General features: G+C 36.6%; 1 protein-coding gene across 1 annotated transcript in view; it reads left to right on the top strand.

Annotated features, from left to right (window-relative positions):
* Positions 1–3192: 3192 nt before the first annotated feature.
* The window catches only part of mafk (v-maf avian musculoaponeurotic fibrosarcoma oncogene homolog K), a 12932-nt gene continuing 6124 nt past the window's right edge, over positions 3193–10000 (top strand). The window contains exon 1 of the mRNA XM_084134898.1: positions 3193–3377. The gene's annotated coding sequence lies outside the window, so the exon portion shown is untranslated. The remainder of the gene's footprint in view (positions 3378–10000) is intronic.

The raw sequence follows: 10000 nt of genomic DNA, 5'->3' as shown, positions 1-10000 counted from the left end.
TGAGCTACATTTGTCTTTTTCTCTTTTGAGGTAAGAATGGTCCAAAGATCAGGTGTGGGGGTTTTTGTAAAGTGATATTTTTCACCTGTGGACAGAGAACTTTTTTCATCAAACTTTAATTGTAAATATTTAAGATAATTTACTTTATTTTAAAGATTTCTTAAAGATTTTTTGAAAAATGTGTTGTGAGAATAAGAAGTGATTTTAGTACACACACTCAGTGAGTAACTCAGCATAATGAAAGATTTCATGCAAACAAAAAGCATGTTTTCAGTTGCCGTTCAGTAAAACTTGGTGAAACAGATTGACAGAGAGAAGTTATTAAACACCGCCCAGAATTCTGGGCATGAAAGAATCAAGAAGCCAGAAGCCCAAACATTGATATCAAACCCATATGCTTTCTCAGAGAGTGGATGTATTTGTGTTGAGTCACTAGAGACTGAGAGAATGACTGAGCTATAAGGAGGGCTAAACTATAAACAAAAGTCCACATAATTATGTAGAAAACACACACACATGTGTGTGTGTGTGTGTGTGTGTGTGTGTATTTTTTATATTGTGTATTTTTTATATATATCAGTCACTATGAAATCAAAATGGACAAATCTTTTTTTTTCTTTTTTCAGTTAATTGATTTATTCGTGCACATTGTTTTTTATTTTATTTTTATTCATGTGCCCTTGTAATCTTTATTAAAGACATGATTTATATATATATAGGGTGAATACTGGTAAAGTGGGACAATGGGTAAAGTGGGACAGTTAAGCTTCTTAATTTCTATCTTTACATGTAAATGATTCCATTACTAAAAATCAACACTGAGCTCATCATAAGCAAGTATGTGATAAAAAAATATAGATTCTGTGGCTATGACATCACTTCCGGGGGTGTGGCACACCATATTCAACAACCTTACAGTGAACCGTGATGGTAAAGTAAAATGACATAGCATTCTGAGGTGAATAGTGTTAAGATTATAAAAATTAAAACACTCATGGATCATTTGTAATTGTTATATATTTTGTTGTAGGATGTAATGGTGCATCAGAATTTGTAAAAATCACATTCATATGAATCTTTTTTTGTTGTTTTTTATGTGATTTTGACACTGTCCCAGTTTGCCAATAGCGTATTGTTAAACTGGGACAGGGTATTTGGCAAACTGGGACAGCCATTCAAGTCATTAATAGGGGAATTGAGTTCCCTTTTTGTATGCCCCTCATAAATTTAGTTAGCTAGCTAGATATTTCAACAAAGATTGTAAACTGATTTTAAAAAACAATGCCAATTCCAAAAAAAGAAAAAAAGAAAGATGGATGATACAAGCTTGGATGGCTGGGACATTTGCAATATTTGCAAAAAACTTTTCAACAAAAAGAAATGAAACTTAGGAATAAAATTAGCCTATAAGAAGAAATGTTTATAAAGATTTCTATTTTTTTTTCCAAATTTATATGAAATAAACTAAACCCAATACAAAATGTTGTGGACAGGCGAGGGAGGGAGGGGTGGAAAGAATCTGCTGTACCTGCACCCCTCCTTAAAAAAAGTGATTTTTATTATTTTTGTTGCTGTTGTTTATATTGTTATTGTGTATTTAATTCATTGGGCCTACATTTGAATAACAATTTAATGTGTTTGAAGTGTCCCAGTTTGCCAATAGGTGTCCCAGTTTGACAGTAGCGCCTGGAAAAATGTGGTTTGGGGTCTATGTGTGTTTGAGTAAGAGTCATCCATCCTGTGTTTAATGTTTCTTTCTTTTTTATTCTGTATAGTAGAGTAGAGCTCTTAAGCTATTTAGAATAGTATCATATGAGGGGCTAAGACATTTGGATCATAATAAAACATTATGCAGAAGGTAAATTATCAGAAAGTGTCCCACTTTACCAGTATTCACCCTATATATATATATATATATATATATATATATATATATATATAGCCTATATAACGATAACTTCCCCTCCCTCTTGCAGAGACATGTATTCTCTTTGATGACGTGTTTACTGGAGTAAGGGCAGGGCAACCTGTCACTCACATGAGATCGACCAATAGCAAACCACAAACATCATATCAACTCCCCATGGGCAAAGTCAAGTCCTGCTTATTATATTATATTATATTATATTATATTATATTATATTATATTATATTATATTATATTATATTATATTATATTATATTATATTATATTATATTACATTACGTGGCTTGGTTGAATTCCAATGTAGAATGCGGTCTGTTATTTCTTGATAACAGACCGCTGCGAAGTATAACACACCGTTGCCATGAAAAACGTTGCTATGGACACGGAACGGACTATTTTCTTTAGCGGAAGCAATACAATCGTTTTTAAATCAATAAACTCCTTTTTAAATCAATATTTTGTGTCAAATGATTTATTTATTTTGTAGGCAGCCATGTAATAAGCGGGATAATGTATAGCGAGGCGGTTGTTATAGCGAATAACAACCCCGACAGGCTGAACGGGACCGCGAAGCGGAGCGCTATAACAACCATTATATTATATTATATTATATTATATTATATTATATTATATTATATTATATTATATTATATTATATTATATTATATTATATTATATACGTTGACTTTACTCCACTGAAAACAATGTTGTGAAATCTATACATACAATTAATTAAAGCATCTAAAGTGTCTATAGCTCATAGTGTCACTTGACACAGCAGTTGCCTTCCATGTGGAAGTAGAGTAAATGAGGTGTGACCACACAGACGGTGTTTGCGACTGCTTTAAACTTTAAACAGTGTTTTGTGACAGACAGAGGGCGCTTTTGAGTCCCTTCATTGATATTATGTGCAACTCAGAAATGTGTGATAAACATAGACGTTACAGAAAGACCGAAAATTAAGTAAATGTGTGTGTGAGCTGAGCTCTGATAACAATCACGTCATACCACACAGATATAGTCTGGGAGGCTGATAGACCACTTCGACCTTTTGTCAAATGTCTAGCTAAAGATCATTGAAATAACTCGTCGTTGTATGTATAGCCTACACAGTCTGACCCTTAAACGCTCAATTCTAACAATTAATACAATAAACTTTGCAAACGTTTTCAGTTGCGTCTATTTCTGGCCTCCACTAGTTTCCCGCCTGACTGACGTCAGCATAAAGTTATTTTCATGAATGGAGGGGGCGGTCACGAGGAATCGGTGACGTCAGTGCTTGCGGAAGCACAGAGTGGAATGTTGATACATTGTTGTTGTTTTGTAGTTAATTTAGTTCAGAGAAACATTTCGCTTCGGTTGCAGGACGCGAGACAAGGCTCAGCCTGTTGATTCCAGGACACTTCTCAGAGATTTTGCGCATTCCCGACAGAGATTCCGCGCTCACAAGGTAAAGTGTGCGAGCTTTTCTGGGAGATGTTTTGAAATTCCTCTCGAAATTGCTGATGTTCTCACGATGACGGACAAGAATTCAGCCTATCCGTAGTATTTATGTAGTCGATGCATATAGCTTAATACATTCTTCTCTTAAAATTCTAAAGTTGTATAAAGAATTAGGATTCATTTTTACTATGAAGATGGAACATAAGTTATGTAATGGTGAAATATTTGATTATAAAAACAAATAGCGGTCTGGTTTGGACACGTGTTAAAGGTTGCAACTTGGAATTTAGCCTACTAATGCTTTTTCGGTTTATTATTATTATTTTACTTTTATATAGGCTAAACAATCACATTTATAAACATACTTAAATCACTGACTATCCTTAATGTTGTGTAAATTGGAAGTTTGTTTTACTTGCTTCGTACATTTTAAAGGGAATAAGTAGGCTGTTTACCGTAGACAGTGCATCTTTGATAAACTAAATAACGACGTCTCGTAACTTTTAAAGCAGTTTGGCGATACTATTCCAACTTTTTTTTGTCGCTTTTAACAGCGGGCATGTTTCAAAAGAATTAATATTACGCCATAAGGAAATAACACGTGGTTGGCATTTAGGAATTATGGGACAAAGTACATATTTGCGTGGCGAGCACTTTTGGAAGTAACGACAAGCGACCTAAAGAGTGTTATGATGATCCCGAGTCAGCTGAGTCGCACGGAAAGATTCCGTTTTCTCGCGCTCTTTAATCAACACGAGGATTCAAGAATAGGGTGACGTTATGTCAGATTCTCAGTGCACGGCGGCGTGAACGCGCACAATGTGGTGGATATTACTTTTAAGCAAAGTAATGCATTGTACCTTCAGTAAAAGGCTCACTTGCAAAAGACTTGCTATATTTGGAGGGTTTTTATCGTTGCGCAGTGCAAAAACCCGTGATAGATGAATATACTGTATGAAATAACATCATCATAATTGAAGCAGCATGAGCCACCTTGATGTCTACCAAACCCTAGGGCATTTAATAAGACATATTAACAAGTTAGTGATCGAATATTCTTCATGAAGCTCGCTTATGAAATGGAATAGCCTATGTGTGTGTGTCTGTGATGTGTAGGTGATTGGAAATATTTATTAACGCACTGTTTAATGATTGTGTCCACTCTATTCTGGCAGGTTAGCTCTAAAGCAACGCCCTCACAGGAAAAATGAGTCATAACTGGATAATGTGATTCATTTCCACATTGGGTGATACAATAGCTGTCCTGAACCAATTTAATGTAATAAAACAATATTAAAGTGAAGTCCATCCATTGTTATTAGAGGAATGCTTGTCAAACAGAGAATGAAGTTGGACTTATTTTAGTATGTAACGTTACCATTTAAGGACACCCATTTTTTCGTACTAAAAAAAAGTTAGAAATTAACTTTTTTCATCTTACAAATCAGATATTAAACTCCTTTAAGTGGACCAGAAATGTATTCACACTGTTCCACATTAGTTAGGGTCTAAGTAAACTTTACATTCACACTGTTTTTGCAATTCACATTTAACCCCAATGGTGTTGTTGCATTAGCTTTATATAGTAGCCTACTTAAAATTACACAGTGTTAGTTTGGAAAGCTTTGCGTTTACATTGATATAAGTGAAGCAAGTCAAGTCAGTTTACTTAAAGCACTTTTCATAATACACATTGGGTTACACTTTATTTTAAGGTGTCATTGTTACAGTGTAATTATATATTTAAGTACTGAGTAATATTAAGTAACTACATGTACTTCCTATAGGGTTAGGATATGATTAGAGTTTGGTTGAGGGTTAGTTGCATGTAGTTATGCATAATTTACTGTTATTACTATGGTAAGTACATGTAACAAGGATACTGTAAAATAAAGTGTTACCACACATTGTTTTAAAGCATAGCTTTATAAAGTTAATACCTAATTGTCCACATTTAGCAGTTTAGAGCTGGATGACAGTATAGATTACTTTTGATGACGATATAAACAATCACGCAGTTGAGATTTGCTTTATGTGTGCCTTTTGTGTGTACTATGTTGTAAAATTGGATATACTTATAGGAGCTATAAATTAGAGTTTGTTTGAATTTGTTATATGGCAAAATGGAGGATTATGAGTTTTTTTTTTTTTTAATTGCTTTATTATTTTTTTTTTTTATAACAACCACACCATAGATTTAAATTGTATTGCACCTGGAGCACCTCTTGAGATTGTTCATTTAGAGTGTTTACATATAAGGACAAATCTTGTGGTTGTAGGAGAAAATTCACATGTGGTAGGCTATATGAAAAGCACTCGTGCAGCATGCATGACGAACAGCAAATCAGGCATGCAGGTTGACAGCATGTCTTTCATCTATGGCTCAAGATAAAATCGAATGTGTGCCTCTTTTTTTAATATATATATTTTTATATACAAAATAGCACTCAGAGACATTTTACACGGCATGTGCCACAGCGACTGGTAGATAAGCAAAAATATCCACCAGTGTGTAAAAAAGCATCTGCATTTGGCTGGTGGCGGGTGTTCCATTTCATACCCTGGAGAATGTAAAAAGGCCACCATCCAAGTTTGAGGGGCCGCTGTGGTCCAATCTGATAATTTGGCTTTGTTTTTCCAGAGTCAGCAGAAGATCAGTTGTTGAGGCTGCTAATTCAGCACTGGCCATTGCCCAGAAAGAGTCTTGAGAGCATTGAGTGCCTGTCATTACACTGAAACAGTTGCTGGGGTCAGATTACGTTTGTGTTCTCATATGTTCCATCGGTTTAAGAGAGTATTGCAGGAGATGGCACAGATAATAGAGCACATATTGAGTTATTTTGTCCCATCTTGATCAATGTGGAAAATCATGGAGGAGGGCAACCTTGTCATGTCTCCTTATTCACTGTATGTGGGGTTGTGTGACCTCGTCTGACTCAGAGTTGCTGAAGTATCTGTGGCGATGGCCTCCCACATGTTGTGCGTTGTCTGCTTGCTGCATTTAGAAACCCAGGGGAAGTGCACTGCGCACACTGCACTGTCATGAGACACACACGTGGGATCACAGGCACTCGTGGCCTGTCACTAAGCAATGCTCCATGAGTAAACAGTTTACAAGTATTATAGTAATCACATGATGCCAATTTTGAGTTATATATGGTTTAGGATTAGTTGTAGTATTGATTATCTCACACATCTAAAGCCAGCGTACGCAAATAGCAACAACAAAAAGAATCCTGTGGTTTAGACTGCGCGTTTGGAGAACAGGAACTCTTACAGTACTCTTTGTGGTTAGGACAGTGGGTTTTGAAAGTGAATGAGACAGCGGTAGTTGGTGAGTTAATGACTCAAAATGAAACATGGGGGAACTCCAAACCCAATTCTCACGTCAAGCGCACCCGTTGCTTTCTCTTTGAGCGCCACGTCTTGACCTAGGTTGCAACGTTATCAACAGTCATAGTGAATCAAAGTCTTATTGATTTGGATGAGTCTCTACGAGAAATGCAAGGTCACTGCACTGCCACTTGAAATATTGCAGTTAAATAAAAAGCCTGTGTTTGATCTGGCCGTTTCCAGAATTTGGAAATTGTGTGATGTGGGCCAATGTTTAAATACATTAGAAATGTACTCTTTGTACACTGTAAAAATAAAAAAGAAGATGAATAAGTAAAAACAACATATGTTTTACATTGCTTTAACTTATCAAAATATGTTAAGCAATTTTCAACTTTTTTATGTTGATTCATGATTCAACTAATTTTTTTAAGTCAGTTTAATGTAATTTAAAGGAATAGTTCGCTTAAAAATGAAAATTGTCATCATTTACTCACCCTCAAGTTGTTTCAAACCTGTATGAATTTCTTTCGACTGCTGAACGCAAAAGAAGATATTTTGAAGAATGTTGGTAGCCAAACAGTTAATGTACCCCATTGACTTCCATAGTAGGAAAAAAAAATACCATGGAAGTGTACTCATCTTAATCATTATTTTAAAAACAGTTAAAACGTTTTTTATACATACAAATATCATATTATTACCATGTTTTTATTATTATTGCCATGTCATAAAAAGATAAATTATTGACTGACATTTTAACAGACTTGTTGACCTTGACACAGAGTCATGATGGGTCTTTTCTGTGATGATATTTCCTATTTTGTTTCCACTTCATGTTTCTGCTTATTGGTCCCACCACATGACTTTTATATGACGGACCAAGATTTCAAGATTTTCATATACATGTATATGTAAATATCTTAACAATATTATACATATTTTATATAATTTATATAAATGTTTCATTATATGTTTTGTAAAAAAAAAGATCAATCAAAATAAGTAATTCTTTTCAGTAATTTTATTCTTTCATAAGGCTTTTTTTCCCATTATATCAGGCATCCTGATTTTTTTTTTTGGCCACAATTATCTAAATATATTTTATTTCAGAAAGTAAATGCACGTTTATACATGAATTGCATTTTTAATGTTTTTATTACTTGTTTAAGTGGTATTTTTTTCACCTTTAATGCACTGTGCACTAGAGGAAACAATGGCTGCCCACATTTTTAATTTATTGTTGAATAAATTAACAAATCTGGACAAAAAAAAAAAAAAAATAGGGTCATGTTATTGATCCATGTATTACAGAATCAGACTTTATTGGCCTATGGGATGTCTGGACCACAAAGAAACACCCTGCCCTTTTCGTGGTGCCCTTTACCAGTTTCTGGTTCGGACAGGACTGACCTCACCACCACACTGTGGTCAGGTCTGTGGAAGAGCTTTCTGGGACTTATTCTCAAGAGCTTGAGTAACTGGATGTTCATATGTCTATGAAGTGTTGATGCCACGTTGCGCAATCCTCAAGCCTGTCCTAATTGCTGAAGACCATTAGTTAAAGCTACACTGTGTAATATTTTAAGTTGATTTTTAGCAAAAAACACTTTGTTCTTTCAAAATTATACATTCTCATTAATGTGTAATCACTTCAACCAACTAATTAAGTATTCTCGTAAGCGTAGAATCTGCTATTTAGAATACATACGAGCGAGTCGCTCGAATGGCGGAAGCCATGTTGCGCCTCCATCTTGAAAATACATTAGACAAAGAGGGACATACCTGGAAATTCAAGTTTCGCCTTTTGCGCTTTTACACTCAGTGGCACCGTGACGAATGCGAGAGGGAGATTACTCGCAACTGCCGGCAGATTTGAAATAATACGGCCACCGTAGGATGGGATTAAATTAGGATAGGATTAAAACGCCCTCGGAATGGGAGGGGCTAGAAAGTAATATTCAGTCATAAAATTTCACCGCTAGATGGAAGAAAATCCTACACAGTGTAGCTTTAAGCATAGTAAGCATAGGCTGGAGAACTGATGTTACGTCATATACGTGTTTGGATGACTGTTGACGGTTATAACAATTTGGTTATGTCATGATTTTCCTGCGAAGAATTGTGCTGGCTGTTCATTACTTATTAACCACGTTGCACTGGCTTCTTTGTTGTACATACTGGGGCGGGTTTGTCTTTGGTTAGCACATACTTGACATTCCTTGGAATTCCTGTGTCCCCAGTTGGAAAGGAGCTTTGCGCTCCCTACCTCTCCTCCCAATCCGCAGAATGTTCCGGCGGTCCCGCCAACCGTTTCCAAGGTTCCACGTACTTTTCCTTCCACCCCTGCGAAACAACAGGATTTTCCAGGAAACGTCAGTTCAGGAGGGTGTGATTCCCTGCCGATCGTCCTCGCTCTTACCAGTAAACAGCATGACTAACGGCTCTGCTATGCTCTCCATTTCCTTTACATAATATCCCTGCGAACGGGCCGCTGCGCTGTGGAAACGAGTGGGCCGGGACCAAAGGAGACAGAGCTCTCCACCAAAACAGAGACTCGGAGCAAAGCCTTCTCCGGCTCACTCGCGCAGGAACGTAGCAGCTGGCCATTCGCTGCTTAACTAGTGGAGCAATAACAAAAAAAAAAAGGAAAAACAAACAGCAAGGACAAGCCAGGCCTCCATTTATCATGGGAACACAAGCACACATGGCTTTGAAGTGGTGTTTGGCTTAGCCTAAGGCCTTGTCTCAATTCTCTACCTTTCATAAGTGGTCAAAACAAGAGAATCTCAGATTCTCACATGCGTTAACATGGCAACGCTGGCGTCAAATTCCATAAGAGGGGAGGTCCTTTGTGGGTTGTTTCTGAGAAAGTTCACAATCTCAAGACTCAAATATGCGGTTACCCAGCCACATTACTCAGGAAGCCTAGAAAAAACGTCATCGCTGTAACAGCCAAAGCATGCAATGCTCTAGCAGATATCGTCCGTGCGGGCCAGAGGTTTAGTCAGTTATAATCCGCCTCGTTTGGTTTATTGGGATCAGATGTCATGTAAGCAATTAATTGAAACGTAAGTTATGTGACGCAGAGGCCCGTTGTAGTTCACATCATGGTTTGTAATTCATGGAAAATGATTGCGCTGTTTGGCGGAGCTTCTTGACGCAGGCAATCCTTTTCATTGTAACTGAGAGTTGAGTTAACATTATGTATAGTGGAGGAGGATGACCCTTGAAGTTCAACAGAAAGGTTGTTGACGGGCTTAATACCGTGACCAGCATCCACATGATGCCTGTGAC

Source organism: Abramis brama (assembly GCF_963993115.1).
Source record: "Abramis brama genome assembly, chromosome: 1".
NCBI classification, from domain to species: Eukaryota; Metazoa; Chordata; class Actinopteri; order Cypriniformes; family Leuciscidae; genus Abramis; species Abramis brama.
The sequence above is the reverse complement of the archived record's forward strand: the minus strand, read 5'-3'. Positions and strand labels throughout refer to the sequence as shown.